The sequence below is a fragment of the Myzus persicae genome, unplaced genomic scaffold, assembly GCF_001856785.1.
Source record: "Myzus persicae strain clone G006 unplaced genomic scaffold, MPER_G0061.0, whole genome shotgun sequence".
NCBI classification, from domain to species: Eukaryota; Metazoa; Arthropoda; class Insecta; order Hemiptera; family Aphididae; genus Myzus; species Myzus persicae.
In genome coordinates, this window is record NW_019104447.1 from 15,998 (window position 1) to 31,012 (window position 15,015).

General features: G+C 27.4%; 1 pseudogene; it reads left to right on the plus strand.

The window, feature by feature from the left end:
• The first annotated feature begins 423 nt into the window (after nt 1-423).
• LOC111042233 lies at nt 424-6,463 on the plus strand (annotated as a pseudogene).
• The last annotated feature ends 8,552 nt before the right edge of the window (nt 6,464-15,015 follow it).

Genomic DNA, 15,015 nt, shown 5'->3' on the forward strand with positions numbered 1-15,015 from the left:
GTTTTTCTTTCTCTGGTTTTTTGTTTGGTATCTGTTTTTTAACGTTGGCGTCTGGGATGCGGTGACTGCGTTCAGTCGAAGATCGTTTTCTCCGTGTTGTCGATACTCGTTTACAATTTAACTTTTGGCGTTGGTGTCCGTGGTATCACTGCCGTTCACTCGTTTTTTTCATAAAAGCCGCCGTCCGGCGATACGCTCGTTCGCTGAGAGACTCGACACCGAGTGCTTTTTTTTTGTTCCCGACTGCGACGGAATTGTTTCGCGAACACATCGTTATTTTGTTCACCTCAAATTGTCAGCCAACTTATATTTTTCACCGGATATTTATCAGAAGTAATTATTTGTTTGTTCGTTTTTTTTATTTGTTATAGTTAAATTAGTTATCAGATATACCTAACTAACATAAAAAATGGCACGGTTTTTTTTCTAGATACAATGCCTTACTGTTATACTTGTACTTCAAAATTGTACGGCAATACTACACAGGTGAGTTCAAGCTTTACACCCTATAGTAATACACCGTACGGTCAAAAACTTGCTGGGCTGATTGGAGAAGAATTTGTGGCTATTGTAACACCCGCTGATCACATGTGCCAGAAATGTACCTCACTTTTGAATCATTTGGACAAACTTGAAATTGATGGGCTCCTTATAAAAGAATCTATGGTGTCAAAAATACAAAAAAAATATGGAATATTGCCTCCTGATCAAGCTGTTAAGGATATTAAGGTAAGGATAGAAAATACTTAGAGACAAGCTACATGATATTAAGTTGTTATAAAAAAAATATCTTTACCCTTTATTTAGATTATCAATGGAAACGTATTGACAGAGGAACAACTACATAGACGTCAGCATAAAGTACCTAATGATTGGACACTAGGAGTTTCTTCTACTGCAACTACTTCTGCCGTTGCTACTCCGATAAAAACTCCAATAAAATTGTTGGAAACTCAGCAGAAACAGCACCAACAACAACAGCAACAACAACAACAGCAGCAGCAACAGCAACAACAACAACAGCAACAACAACAACAACAGCAACAGCAGCAACAACAACAACAACAACAACAATTCACTGACAAAATTAGAATGTACAAGTGCGGCTTTTGTGCATTCCGATCGAAAGAACTATCACATGTTCGGTATGTACATTATTTAATATTGTTTTAAAGTTATTTTTTATACTTTTTATTTTAGGTTCCATATGCGCAGTCATCAGAACAAAAAAGTGCCCTTAAAACCATCTCCGAATCTAGCAGCTGCTAAAACATTAACTCCGGTAAGAGTAAAAATAACATACGCGTTTTTACTCCCAACATACATTTTTAATATGGGATTAATAAATATTTTTACAAACCATATTTTAATTTAGTTGTAAACGCTTTCCATGATTTATTTATTTTATTTTATTTCGTATACATATGAATACTGGGCCCCACCTAGATGACTCGTGTGGGGGCCAGGAGTTCAGAAATATAGTTACATATGAATTACAAGTATATAATTAAAAAGAAATTTACAAAAAGAAATGAGCGTATGAAAAATTAAGGTGTATACAATTTGAGTTAGGTAGCTTATAATAGTTAATCAATTGATAATAAGTACAGAAATATTATTATAAACTTATTTCGTAAGGATAATCCAATAGCCACTGTAGAATGCTCCTTTTAAATAAATTTATTAGGAGGTTTGTTATATAAAATTGTATTTTATTGTATAGTTTGGTACCGATTGTTTCAAAATGTCTGCTTGTTGTGGTTTTTTAGTTTTTTTTTTATGTAAAAATGGTTTTTTGAGCATCTAGTGTTGGCTCCGTGCGTTATTGGTTGCAAAAAATTATGACTTTTTATGAATGTAACAGTTATTTTTAAATATATATTTTTAATAGGAAGTACATTTAGTTCAGTACATAAGCTTTTTGTAGGGTACATAGGTCTTTATTGAGCAATAATCTAGTAATTTTGACAGATTTGTAGGTGACTTATAGTATTTTCAAAAGCGCCAAACCAGCCTATTATACCATATTAAATAATCAATTAAACCAACGCTAAATAAACCTGACGTATTTTTGGTAAATCTAGAACTTTATTTAAATTTCTTTATATATACATAATTTTTTGAAGTTTTTTTTTTAATTGTTCAATTTGGTTTTTCCATTTCATATTGCTATTTATTTCGATACCTAAATAATTATTGTCTAATTGTGTGCAAGGGTCATTATGAATTTTTATTTTTGTTTTAGTAGCTAATACATTTTCTACTAAGGCTTGAGGGACAACACATGTTTTTTTTCTAAATTTAGAAATAGATTATTTTCAGTTAACCATTTTTTTATCAATTTTAAGTCTGATTTTATTATATTAAATATCTCATCCCCTGAGTCACCTGTACATAGCATAACAGTATCATTTGCATAACAAATTAGTTGACTTTTTAAGTGGAGTGTGCGAATATCATTTAGCTGTATGTTGAAAAATATGGAGGAGATGACTGTTCCTTGCGGTACACCACATTTTACAATATTTGGTGAACGGATAAAATCATTTATTTTGACACTTTGCTTTCTATCACTTAAGTATGAACAAAGTAGCTGTAAAGCTTTATTTCGTAATCCTAATTTTTCTATCTTATGTACCTAATAGAATGCTATGATCAATAGTATTAATTGCTTATCAAGATCTAAATAGACCGTAGCACATTTTTGAAAGTAATTTCATATAAGGATTTATAAATAAATTCAGTCACTTTAGTGATGGCTTGATCTGTGCCTTTACCTTTTTGGAAACCATATTGTGATTGATGTATAGTGTTGTTTGTTTCTAGAAATATAACAAGTCTATCTTTAGTAATTTTTTCAAATATTTTTGCAATATTTGAAATCATTGAGATCGGTCAATAGTTATTGATTAAATTTGTTTTGCCTTTTTTTGAAAATTGGTGTAACTATGGACAATTAGAATAAATTTGGTACTGTTGCCTTTGAAAGACTAAGATTGTAAATATGCTTTAGGGGGAGGCTAGTGCAAGTTTATTCTCTTTTAATAAATTGACTGTAAAACCGGTCGAAAAACCATTTTTTAGTTTTGAGATTTGATTTATTATTAACTTTCATCGGTAAGGATAAATTGATCAAGAATATGTTTATTAGCGGTGTTATTATCTATAACAGTGGTAACATTTTGAATTACATTTTGTTGATTTTTTAGTCTAGTGAGAAGATCTGATGCTACATTAATAAAGAAGTCATTAAATTTATTTGAGACAATTTTTCCATTTTCCTTTACATTTAATTCAGTACCATTATGTAGTATATTATTTGTGATATAATTTTGATTTTTACTTCTACCGATAAAATTATTAATTAATTTCCAAGACATATTGGGGTTTCTGTTTGCTTTTTCTAATACCGATTTATAATATACGTTTATCAATTGTGTGACTTTTTTTCGGAAATTTTTATATATTTTTTTTTTTCGTCATTTTTATTATGTTTTTTTACTTTGAGGTGAAGTTGATCTCTATCCCTAATTGCTTTTATTAATTCAGTGGTCGGCCATGATTTGATTTTCTTTAATTTTGAAGAAATATTTATTCTAACAGATGCTAATTTTACTAAGTTGCTTAATATATTAATGAAACATTTAGTAGCGTTATTTACATCAGAATGTTCGAAGATAGTACACCATTTTTGATTTGATATTAAGTATGATAATATTGAATAATTTATTGCGTTGATTGTGAGAGTATCTGGTTTATTTTTTCTATTACTTATTAAATTTCCAATATTAAGAAGAATTGGATAGTGATCATATATTGTGGTTGGATAGACTTTTGGTTTCAAATATTTAATTATCTAACTTTTTATAAAAATATGATCAAGGCAAGAGTTGAAAGCATGTCTAGTGATAGTATCAATCATTTTAAAATAACCAAATTCAGCTAAAAGATTGAGGTATTTATTTGTAATTAATGATGCACGTAGTATATTTAAGTTAATGTCTCCAATTAATATTTTAAAGTTAGCATTTATCTTTTTGGCTTTTTCTAACATGATGTTTTGTAATTCATCTAAGAACAATTTTACATCATTGTTAGGGGATCTGTAAATTGAATAGATTAAAAATCTAGTATTCCATTTTTTAATTTGAATTTCTAGAGCTGTATGTGATTGGGTTTATTATTCTAAGATGGAGGTTAAAGCTAATGAGTTATTTATATATACCATAACACCGTCGTTTTGGTTTTTATTTAATATAGAGTAGTTTGGTAATTGACAGATGTCAGCATTAACACTGTCCCTACCTAGCCATGCTTCAACTAATATTATTATATCATATTTTATAGGTGAGTTTTCTAATAATATACAAAATTCATAAAAATGCTTTTGAACTCTACAAATGTTAATCGCTATTATGTTACATACATTATCGCTATATATAATTGAATTTAGATTGTCGATATCGCATTCATTTGTTTTTATTTCATTTACACTTGGTAATATTAAATTTTCACCACACATTAAAGCAGTCATTTAGGTAAGGATATAATATAACAAAGTACTAAATTGGGAATATCTAAGATTGGCCATAGTAGTATTTACTATTTTTAAGGACATAGTGCAACAGATAAGGATTCCCATTAACAAATTTAACATATATTTACAAGATAAAGAATTAAAATTAATAGAAATGTACAAAGTAATAAGTGTGATATACCACTGACCTAATTTGGTTCTAACAATGGAAAAATTAATGAGGATTACAAAATAATAAGAATTAAAAGGTTTATAGCATGAATAAATAATTTATAGCACCTTAAATAATAAATGAAGATTATTTGCTATATGGTGTCGTTGATAAGTTTGAAAAATAATTTAGGAAATTTTGTTCGTATAAAGTATGGTTGTATCGGGGAAATTTTTCTGGACACAACATAGTTAAATATATAATATATATCAGAGACTTACAGGGAGGCGATTTACATGCGTTCAATGTCATTGGTGGATCTTATCCTAGTTATTTTAGAGTTTTCATTTTTTCTTATTAAGATATCCGCATTTGAGATCCATATGAATTTGTAGTTGTGTTCTTTCCCGGCAGCCATTGTTTTGGAGTAAAGTATTATTTTCTCTTTAGTCAAATGTTCATTTATATAAATCTTAATTTTTAATTTCCAAATACTCAATAACATTTTAGCATTCAATTTCTGTGATTTAGTGGCACTTATTAAATTTTTTCTCATTTCAGTGGTTTCGATTATTAGTGGCTGTTTATTATCAGTAAGATTTATTCTTGAAACTTCTGAAACATTTATAGAAATATTTAGTTTTTCAGCAATTTTTTTAACTGTAGTAATACAGTTTTAGTTGTCCGTTTTCGGTACGCCAGTAATTTCAATACCCATATTTGTTTGTTCAATTTTTTCAAGTTTTTGATTTATTTCAAGTATTTCATTTGAAAACCTTGTATTTTCATTTTTTAAATGGACGATTTTGGTCCTTAGGTGATTCACGTCCAACTTTTTATTGAATTCATCGAATTGCAAACTCATAAAAGTAACTGAAGTATTATGACTAAAAGTAATAATACTACTACACTTCACAACTTTCAATAATAATAAATGTTAATGCCCCGTTTCCGACTCAACTTAAATTGTACCTTGCATCAGTGATCATGTTACTGTAAGAATAGTAACAATGATACATTTTCTGTATAAATATATTATTATGACGAATAAGATTATAAATATAGATTATAGTATATACTTCTGTTTTAATTAATTGACTTTTCTAAAAAAATGTCATTAAATAATACATGCAACTCTTTAACTATTATTATAATTGCAATTAATAATATGAGACAAAATTTTGATTTGATCCTTTAATTTTAATTAATGTAATCATTACTTTAATCTAGGAACCACAAGAGAAAAATCAACTTTATAGGTGTCAAGTATGCTCCAAAACCTTTGATACTCGACCTTATTGCCTTAATCATATTAGGGAAGAACATAATGAGCTGATTCCATCAACCTCAAATGGAGTAAATGACAAAATAATTATTTTAATAAATCTTCATGTCTTATTTATTTTATTTTATTTTTAGCCAAAAGAAACTGACGGATATGAATATATGAAAGAAGAAAGAAAAACGGAAAATGCAGGTGATGGAGAAGAAACTGAAAACTCTCAAGAAAATATAACTGCAAAAGATGCAAAATCTGTAAAAAAAACTGAGTCTTCACGAGAAGAAGCCGATGAAGTAGGAGGAGAAGATAAAGAAGACACAGCTGTGCCTGAGCATGAAAAAGCTGATCAAGAAACTCAGGGTGTCTTCGACATTGAATCAATGTTGGCCGCAATGAAAAAAGATAATCCTACAACTAACAGTGGAGATACACAACACAATGCTTAAGATGTATACAACTTATTTACAATCAATGTTATGTTTATAAGCTCCAGTTTCACAATTCCAAATGTATTCTTCTCTGATGGTTTTTTTTATTTATAAGAATTAATAACTTTTAAGTAGTATTAATTAGGAGACTGTATTATTTATCATAATATTAGAAATCAGTTCACAATTTTTATTTCTAAAAATTATTTAAAAGATTAAGATATGGAGTACAATTATAATGACAATAAAAAAGTTAAATAGATTTTGGTTAAAAACAAGCAGTTTTTTTTTAATAAATTCTTAAACTACACTATAACTAATGGTGAGAATTAAATCAAACCTATTGCAATAATGTTGAAAAAATTCTTGAAGAGAAAATTCCGAAACTAGTTAGTTTCTACTTACACAAAAGTCATTTATTGTTTGATGTTTGTGTTCCTAAAAATGCATTTTAGTCATGAACCTATGTCATTATTAAATATTTATATTCAATTTCTAATCATAATTATGTTAAAGGCAAATTACAGACATCTAAACATGCATACATTTTCGTGAAATCAATAATAATTATGACAACTTAATTTCAAAAGAAATCAATACAAAAATATACATATAAATATTTAATGGCTAGAGTTATTAATTTTATTTTTAAGTTATAAAAGTAATTATTGATTTATTTTTAGTTAAAGTTTAAAATTATTAATTTAATACTTCAAATTATTTATGGTTATGAGTACAAATATTTGAATTACTTTTATGACAAAAGTTCAGAGCAATATCATGAATTTTAGTTATAGTTTGAATAAATCGTAGATTAATACATAAAAGGGTTAAACAATTTAAAAAACACATTGCAAAATCAATACATTCACATAGAATCTAAAATGTTTGATATTAACTTATTGTTGAAGTTATATTATTAGAAAATAAAGAATAGGTAGATATTATTTTATATTTTAAACAATTGTTTAAATGACTTAACACCCAACATGTAGAACAAAATATTATATACAATACAGACATGCAGCGCACTGAATTAAACTTCAAAGTTCAGCAGTTTATTTACCATCATCCAGTGAACTGTACTTATGAAAATGCTTATTTTCTACGATTGAAAAAAAGATAAACCTTAATTATATTCAAAACGTTTAAATTTCACAGTTTGGGAATAAACTGGTGTCTTAGTAGTGACATGTTCAAATGTTGTAAAAATTCAACTTCAAAAGCTCATAAAAATTTAGGTGACCGTTTGATAAACACAGAAAACCTTGAATTTCTAACTCAAAATAATTTACAAATTTTTGTGATGTTTGCATATTATGTCAACATTATACCTTCAGACCATCATAAAAGATTATTGTTGAATCAAGCTCAGTTTTTTAAGTATTAATAACAACTTATAAGGAACCTTGTATTTGACCAATCAAAATATTATTTACCGACGCTTTTGAAAACTACTGTGAATTTTTAATTTTGACTATGAAAACGAGACAATGACCTGGACGGAGTGGACCATACTCATCATTCCATAGGTAAAGTTTATCATCATCTATCTTAGAATTATTTATTATAATTTTGTTAAGAGAATGCCATCCCATTAGTTGGGTCCGATCTACAAACGTACAACGAAGCTAGATGAACGTTCTAAATAATCCATTTTAAAATTATAGTGAATTGAAGTATTAATACAATTTAAAAGTAGATTTATTATCTAGTGCATCTTTGTGCTTGTTAATATTTTAATTTTGAAGCCAGTTAGGATCATTTAAAATGCACATATCTTACCTTTAAATTGAAATTCAGTTCAATTTTAATCTAATTTTAAAAATAACAGAGTAAAATAGATAATTTCAAACGTAAAATTTCCTATATGATTCATATGTAAGACGGAGACAACTACAGGGGGCCATTTCATAGTTTATATATTTTAACATTTCCTTTGAATTGCAGGTCCAGACATTAGAATACAAGTGTATGTTAACAATATGTGGTCCAAACATTACCCAATAGAACTGAGTGTTTTAGTGATTCCGACTCTTATGTTTTTTATTGGTACCCAGCAAACACTGAAATATCTATGAGACGTCTAATATACTTCATTCTAATAATATGTCGGTGATGTATGTCTATTTTTATAAAATTTACAAAATTCTATTTGAATTTTAAACTTTATTTTTAAATAATATAATTTAATATTTTAAGTGAAATATACATAAATGCCAAATAATTCATAAGGATTTACCTATGGTAGTATGATTTGGTTATAATATAGTATTAAGTATATCCTATGAAATAATTGTATCGATAATGATTAATATACATAGTTTTTTAGACGTAATATGGATACTTGAGTGAATAGGAGCATATTATATCATATATATATTTAAGTGCAAGCTGATTATTTATTCTTCTTCTGTCGAACAAAAATAACCGGATATTATATAAGTTCCCATTTACTATATTTTAGTATTGTTTTTAAAATCACTTTATTACAATCCAATTTTAGTATGTATTAACTGACAATAAAAAGTCTTCCATCATTTTTGCAAAAAAATTAGACTATTTTTTATTTTATTTATATGTACAATAATAAAAATAAAAATAGGTACATGTTTAATTATATAAGATAGGAAAGATATTATAAATTGTATATATTGACATATTTTGTAGTGACATATAACATTTAATGAACTTAAAGTAAAGGACCCAAAAATCCATACCTAAGTTTTACATGTTAAAATGTATCGGTAGATATAACTAACAGTTATTATGACCTATTTCTCTTGGTCCCTTGAAAGTCATTATAAACAATTTTTACTGTACCCCAAAATTGAATTATCATAGAAGTTTTAAGATACTCAATTACATTATTCACCTTAACTATCATCTTTTAATCGATTATATTTAGTTATAAATAGTGGTACTCACTTGCCCGCCTTTTATTACTTGCGGATTTTTTTTTCCGGTAGGAGTGCACCAAAACTTTTAAATAGGCGTTTTGATTAAAACTTGTATATATTGATTTCATAACTGTGTATTTTTGTTAGGTTTCAACAATGGTTTATAGATGAGAAAAAAATTACAAAAAAGTTTGTAAAATGTACATCATTTTTAGAAATTCAAAATGTAGTATTATAACACATGATACACTCCACTTAGGTTTAGAATATTTAAGTGCACCTAAATAACCAATGGAATATATATATATATCATCACTTAGGTTTGACAAATGGAGTTTATTTCAGTCAACTGATAATTAATTATGATATAGATATGCTATTATATAGTTTATAAGTACTCAGTTAGAATAAAATAGCAGCCCACCATATAGCATTGCGTGACCAATGACCAGTTATTTATGTTGCGCAGAGGAAATCTGAAATACCTGTCAAAGTTCAGCCATTTGGTATGTTCATTACATGAAACTTTTTTGTTTATAATTTATATTAAATACAATTCATATTTTTATTACTACAGAAATAATAGAAATAATAGAAAAGTTAAGGTTGCCGTAATGAAATCTGTAAGATTTGATGTTCGGAACATGCCTTTCTCACAGAAAACTGTTGTTACTCTGAAAGATTTGATAATGTAGTCACTTGAACATATTGAAATAGAAGAGGTTTAAGTTTTGCCTGCGGATGTTGCCCTCCTTTTATTATTTGAGGTATTTTTTTTTTTTATGTTTCATCAATAGTTAACTGACGAGAAAAGAAATATAGTTAGGTTTGACTGAATGAATAATTCATTGAGATAATTATTTTTTTTTCTCGATTGTTCTAAAAATTACTGAGGATTATCAACTTTAACCTTCCAAAGGGTACAACTAGATCCAATTTGCTTCCAAAAAACTCTATTAAAGTTTAAAATCAGAGCATTTTTTCTAGTAGAAAAGTTTAGAAGTTGAAGTTGAACAAATATTTTCAAATACCTCAGACAAATGTCTGAAAATATGAGGCTGGATAAAATAACAAAAATAATTTAAGTACATTTTCAATCCATGCTCCCCACATCAACCGTTGTAAAAAACACATTATTTTAAGCATTGACATGATATAACAATAAAATTTACAATATGTTTATTCCAATGTTTGTTTTTCAAGTCCAAGACTAAAAACATCTGTACAACCATTTAATGAAATATCAAAAGGTTACAGGTAAAATACTAAAAATACTTATTAATTATTACGTAAAGACTATTTAACATCTTTTTACTATTATTTAAACAATCAAAATACTGCTGGATTTTTATATTTTATCTTGTCTGTTCAGTGATATGAATTCTCCATTAAATATTGACCATGAAGCAACCATGATACAAGACTCGCTTACAGAAATTACATAGAACTATAAGACAAAAACAACATATACGGGCGTGACCTGCTCGTAGTTAATAGTTTTGGATTTTAACATTTCCTTTAAATTTCAGGTTTAAGAACACTAATATAAGTGTTGAACCACCATGAATCACCATCATCTCTACCTAATGACGACAGTATTGTAGAATCAACACTGAAGCTTTTTGATAGTCACTCACCTTAATAATCAGTTAGTTGTTTAATTCAGTTTTAACTTAACTACTAAAATTGTAATATTCTGGATTTATAAAGAAAAAATTAAAAATGAATTGTTATTTAAATTTTTTTATAACGTTTAGTTGTATTATATAGATTTAATCTAGTATTTTGTAAGATAATAATATTATAAGACTATTTTCTTTTTCTTTTTAAATAAATAGTATGGAATAGAGTTAAAGAATTCTATTGATTTAAAAATATACGTATGTCCGTAGTTGTCCAAATAATTGTGTCATTTTAGAAAATTATCATTGCATTAAATACCCAGGCCTCACCTTAGACAGTAATTTAAAATGGAATTACCATGCTGATAATTTAACAAATACGTACGTCGTACATATTTTTATACTTTTCATGATGCAAGTAATATATTTAATGTTAATATAAAACTAATGTTATATTTATCTTTAGGTTAATCTGTTTTTTATTATGGTATTGATTTTTGGGGACGAGCATATAATTCTAGTGTTAATTCATTCAAAAATGCTCTAAAATGTGTAATTAAATTTATTTTTAAAATACCTAAAATTATGTAGTAATTTTGTTTATGACTTTGTTTAATTTACTGAGTAGTTACCTCAAAATTTATATTTTAGGTAAAAATATGGTAAAAATGTTCTAATTAATTTTATAAATCAAATAATAATACTAATCATGTCACTCAGAACTATATAGTTTACGTTACAAAGAAAATATAAATATGAGTGTTCCTACCATCTTTTGGTAGTTGTCTGTTGCAGTTAAACTATGTAGAATTCTAAAAATTAACTTCAATAAGTTCAATACTGTAAATTTACTGAAGTCAATCTTCAATAATGTCGAATTTACCCATTTTCGTTTATAATTGAATATAAATCTATTTAGATGTATCTCAACTCAATTTAAACTTCCCTGCTCAAGCTATGATGCTTGTAGGAGAGTAGCAAATGTTTTTATTATTATTAAAATATAGTACAAATTGACTACTAATTATCACATGCTTATAACTACAATTTTAACCATTAAAATAAATAACAAGTAGGTACTCACCAGATCATCGGTTATTTGCTCCAAAATAAAAAGCTGAACTTTCAAAACACCTCTTGAAAAAGAAGAAAATAATTGAACTGCACAATTGCAATACCAGAATACTGGTACCTAGACTGTAATAATTTTTCACTTGTGTGTGAGTAACAATGTTCACTGTTCACTATCTGGCGGATTCGGTTTGAAGATATTATCGATTGTAATACCGATGAGTTTTACCACTAATTATTAACGGGTGTATCACCTTGAATATTCGAATGTCGATGAAGTCCGCACTCCGCAGTAACCTCGGCAGTAACAGAACACACGACACGTCAGTACGACTCCACAACTGCAATTCTACGGTGTCTAAATTAGCATAATATTCTATGGCACCAATGAACTTAAACGAAGTAAAACGAAGTTCGAGCGGCTGTGAACAGACCAACAGTCAAATATTGTATTGAGACGCCGCGCGCCGATGACATTATTATCAGACATACAAATCATACTCAGTGTTAAATTGTATTACATAACACTTACCCACCTAATTAAACAATATTTAGCTATATTTATAATTTATCCATTATACTGATAACATGGTAATGCAACTAATAACCTGGCTATTATTATGATACACAAAAAATACCTAAATAGAGGTTGTAATATTGACAATTATACACATTTTTAGGTTCGTAATATAATAATATATGGGTTACGTTTGTTGACTCATATGGTGGCGTGATTATTAAAATACTTATAGGCAGGTATAAATGTTTTTAGTTTTTACTTAAAAATTAACATTTTACTATTCGGTTAAACTAAGCGAAGTTAATTTTAAAATATAATAATTAATTTCAATAACTAAGTTAAGTTATAAATAAGGTTTTTTTATGTGCCTATATAAAACAATAAAACTACCTATTACTATAAAACTTATAGGTAACGGAATTTTTTTGCAACTAAGTCCAAAAACCCACGGGCCATAATATAATATGAGACGACAAGACGTGTTCCATAATTTTTTGCACCCACTGCGTATTTTTATCTTCTTCTGTACCATCATTATCATTTTCAGTTATCTCATTTGGTCTATTATCTTTTTTATGTGAATGCAAGACTGCCATATTTTATGACGTCTAAGTAAAATATTTCTATTTGAAAATGCATCACTAATGTTTTTTTATATTACGGTTGCAATACCCCAAAATGTAAAGAGCCATACACCACACCAACATAAAGTTGTAGCACTAATAAGCATTAAGTTTTCCACTCAAACGAACACCAGCTTTTATTTAGAACAAGAACGCTATAAATCAAAATAAGGCAGTCTTGAATTGACTACAGTGATTAATTTTATAAAATGAATTACTCTACTGCCATTTAAAGAAAATATTTCTCTGATCTAGTAAAACTTATGTTCAAATTGAATAATTTAATACTGACAATATTTTTTTGGTGGCGAAATGAAAAATGACATTGAATTTGGCGTTCTTGCATTAAGATTTTTCAAAAAACTCAGAAGTATTACTCAAAATGAATGAATGACTATTTAGTATTATTTTAGTCACACTCGCATAGATACTTATATATAAGATAGATAGTATCTTTGTTACAGATAATGAAAATAATATAGTCATTTATGAAAAAAAACAAATAAAAATATTAATATATATCGATATTAAATATAGGTATACAGCACACATATATTATATAATATTATGATACATACATAATAAAAAAGAAATACGCAATTAGGTTAGGCGATATAGGAGTATAAGTTCCGTGAAAGTTGTAAAATGTGAAGGACAATTTATTTATTTTTTACAAAAATTAATTTTTTAAAAAACCAAATATCTTTAAAAACCATTACAAAGAGGTAACAAACGGGTAATGGAAAAAAAGTTTAATATTCCAATTTTGCAGGGGAGTGGGTTAGGAATTCCTAATAATGGATCTTAAAAAAACATTTTCAAATAAGTTAATACCGACCTTCATATTATCTTTCTAGATAACGATTAACGGGTGTTATAAAATATTAATTTAGTTTGTTTGAAGAACGACGATTTATATATTTTTGTTAAATCTTATCTACTGCACTATTGAAGAGTTGAGCGTAACAACTAACAGTCCTATTCCATCATTTTTTTTTCTTAATTTTAAAGATGATATTATATGAGAGTTTTGTTTTATATTTTAAAAAATGATACATATTATGATATAACCTACCTCGTTTTGTGTATTTTGTCTTGGTAGGTTTTGATACTAAATTGAATTATTATAGATATTCTTTTATATTATTATAAACATTTTATGATGAAATTTATTAACTAATAATTACATTTTTTTTGTTCAAAACTCGAAAAAATCCAGGCCGACCATGATGAAAATATATCTTACACACGAATGACAATGTTATTGGGGAGTATTGGACATCCGAGATTTGCAAATGTATTATGTCGTCAAGAGCCAGGGCCTTTTGCATCGTGGGTGTAAGCGGAAACAATTTAAAACGTAATTATAAATTAATAGCTATTAAAATATCTTTTTGGCCATAATTAAAAAAAACAACTGCAGCTTGGTGACGGAAAGAGTGGATCTTCGATTAAATTGTTTTCGTTGTATAGGTACCATTATTAGCTGGAGCTATAGACAAAACATGTTAGTAGTTATACATCTATATTCTATATACAATTATATTGTACTTATTTGCTGTGATATTTTAATGTCTTATATTCTGATGTGGGTGTATTTTTTTATTTTAAATTTTTTGTGTATGTGTACACGATATGTTCACGAAATAATGTTTCGATTTTAAATTTCGGTTCCTTTTTGGTGGGAAAGTAATCTATTTGGTGCATTCGACGAGAGGTAAAAATAGAAAATTATACATTCCATTGAAGTCTTCAAAAGTGTGGGGATAAATAAAATATAAAATATTAAGGATAAACGGTATATTATATTATAATGTAAAATCGGTTTTTAACAAAACTGATTTTGGTTTTTGGTGTAACTCTATAACCAGTGGCGCAAAT